The sequence below is a fragment of the Rhagoletis pomonella genome, unplaced genomic scaffold (genome assembly GCF_013731165.1).
Source record: "Rhagoletis pomonella isolate Grant_MI unplaced genomic scaffold, Rhpom_1.0 Rhpom_scaffold_00001, whole genome shotgun sequence".
Classification (NCBI taxonomy): domain Eukaryota; kingdom Metazoa; phylum Arthropoda; class Insecta; order Diptera; family Tephritidae; genus Rhagoletis; species Rhagoletis pomonella.
The window spans coordinates 529771-532589 of record NW_023458555.1 but is presented as its reverse complement, the minus strand read 5'-3'; the positions used below and the strand labels follow the sequence as shown (position 1 = coordinate 532589).

The 2819-nt window shown below is 30.8% G+C and overlaps 1 protein-coding gene across 2 annotated transcripts in view; it reads left to right on the top strand.

Moving 5' to 3' along the window:
* The window catches only part of LOC118735597 (cardioacceleratory peptide receptor), a 170288-nt gene that overhangs the window by 26686 nt on the left and 140783 nt on the right, over positions 1–2819 (top strand). The window lies entirely within an intron of this gene.

The following is a 2819-nucleotide window of genomic DNA, read 5'->3' as shown; positions in this document are numbered from 1 at the left end:
CGATAGGCAACACGAACGATTCGTCTGCAGAGGAATGCTTCAAAAATGAGTCCGGCGGCATCATTTTAGCCGGTTTAATTGCAACCGAGACCATTACAACGTAATATATGAAAAGCAAGACGAAGACGACCGATAGAGTTTAAAATCTCAATTAGAGAGGTTGTCGTCTGCAGACGACTCGTTCGTACTGCCAATCGTTCGTGATATAGAATAAGGCCCTTAATTTTGGGTCGTAGAGTACGTGTGTGTTTGTATACAGTGTGTCTAGTTCAGATCATTTTCCCAAGATATTTTAATTCTATGTTTGCATTGCGAAAGAAAATAAATCAAACTTTAAGCTGGAAAATTTTACTCATTCGCTATGTACGAGTATTACGAGCAGGGTCATGTACGATATGGCGTATGAGTAATATTATTTCCTGCTGTTCATATTTCATAGAACAAATTGTTGCACATTTTCATTTAGCCACTTAAAACTTATTTACTTATAAATCGGCTTTTAAAAAAATTAAAAATATTTTTTCGTAAAAATAAAATGATCTGGAAAAACGGTATACAGATCCATAATCTACGACCCAAAATTAAGCTTAGGTTTCGCAGAGTTTTTTTTTCGTGTGATTTCAAAACTTCAGATTTTCCCCACAGTGCAATTAAAAGTTAAACGTTTACCTGCGATTGCTAGTTGTTTGATAAAGTAGTTCATTCGTGATTTCCGGTTCTTGTTTACAAACATTACAAAAAGCACCGTAGAGTTACCAAGTACGATAACTGCGAATAGTATCCATAAAACTGCAAACTGTTCGGTCTGAAAGTAAAAATAAAAGACAAAAACTTGATTTCTATGACTAAATACACACTATGATTTTTCAGTTATTTCTGATTCCGCATATGTATGTATAAGCATAGATTTAAAACCAAATCATGTGTTTAAACAATTTTTTGCGCCGAACACTGACATCAAAAGTAGAAAGTGCAAAACTTTGTCTAACAAACTTTGTCTACAAAAATTATAAAAATTCAACAAATTTTATCAAAATGCCCCAAAAATTTCAAACTTTTCAATCAGATTTTTTTGAAAAATTTTGGGTATGCATATTTATAGCCCATTAAATTTTTGTAGGTAAAACTGCAAACTGCAAGACGCTAGCAAATTGCGTTGATTTTTAATAATTTATTTGGCTGGCGATGTTGTGCATTTTCTTCCATATAAAGTAAGCTCGACCATGCTTTTTAAATGGTAGCTTCAGCAAAAAAAATATTAAAAATCAACGCGATTTTCTAGCGTCTTACGGTTTGCAGTTTTACCTACTAAAATTTAATGGGCTATAAAACTACATACCAAACATTTTTCAAAAAAATCTGATTGAAAAGTTTTAAACTTTTGGGGGGATTTTGATAAAATTTGTTGAATTTTTATAATTTTCATACAAACTTTGAAATGTGGATTTATATGGTGTGTGTTATATATTGCGCTAGACTTTTATACAAAAACATTAAACATCGAATAAACAAAGTAATATAGCCAAAACTGGTCAAAGTAAAAAGTTTCTATTATTTCTTTCACCACTGTACATACTTTTTATTTTATTATATCGGCATTCTTCTTTTAAAATTGAATGAAATTACACACTTCTGTGCGTATTAAGTTTAAATTAAACATTGGGTAAGTGTAACACTGCTTGGTGTAACAAAGAGGTGGACAAAGGAATTTATTTACCCTACTTTTAATTTATTTCCATTTATAAGAATTCCTGAAATTTCAAATTAACATTTGGGCCGACACATCTTCCCTACTACCTATCGGTGTTATTTGCTGTTACTTCGGAGGTTGTACACTTATTTTAACTTATTAGCTATAAATGTGCTGTGAAGCGAATTGGAAAATATTTAAATTAGCATTTTCTATTCACCACTGCGTCCAACTCAATTGTTGTATTTAATACTAAAAGATACGGGCGCAATGTAGGTAAGGTTCCAACAGAGACATAGTGTAATAATACACATACTTGTACATACACAAATATATAATGCGTTAAGTATACGTGTACATATACATATGTACATATGTAGTTTGGAATGCCAAATATAAATAAAAGATTTTAAAGGAAACAATTGTCACATTTAAATTGTTGTTTTAAATATTATATTAAAATGACTATGCAATACTTAAGTCGCTCATTAAATTCTCAAGCAATATCTTTAATAAAAAGATCTAGATTTATTAATATTTATTTCTGGAAAATTCTTGGATATTAAGCTTTTCAATCTCTAATTAAGAGTTTTGTTTTCACTACCACATAGTTACTTAAGTACACAGCTATAAAAATCTGAAGAAATCCTGTTTTTGCATATTTCACGGGGCAATATCTTGTTCTCTGTTTATTGCAGGTCTACTGAGCGCTGGTAATAAAAATTTTGTAACTGACATATAAAGTTCCTGTCAATATTTAATATTTATTTATTTTGTGTGTACTCCTGTAACCGGTAAACTTTGTTATCATCCCATCAGCTGGCAACAAAATGTTGTCCCGCGAAATCTGCAATACCAGAATTTCCCCAAATCTGCATAACTGCATTGCTGGCTATGTTTACAAGGATTGGTAACATTTTTTGATAATACATTTTTTGGGTTACAAAATCATTAGTAAAGTGTAAATAGAATAGACCTCTGAGTTCAAAACAAAATTTATCATTTACAAAAGAGCAAAGAATGCGAAAATGATTTAAAAATTGACGAGAACTTTATTTAGTGCATAATTAACTTGCTATCGGCATTTTATTTTTAATATTTTTATTGAGCTTTGTACCACGATTGTTTA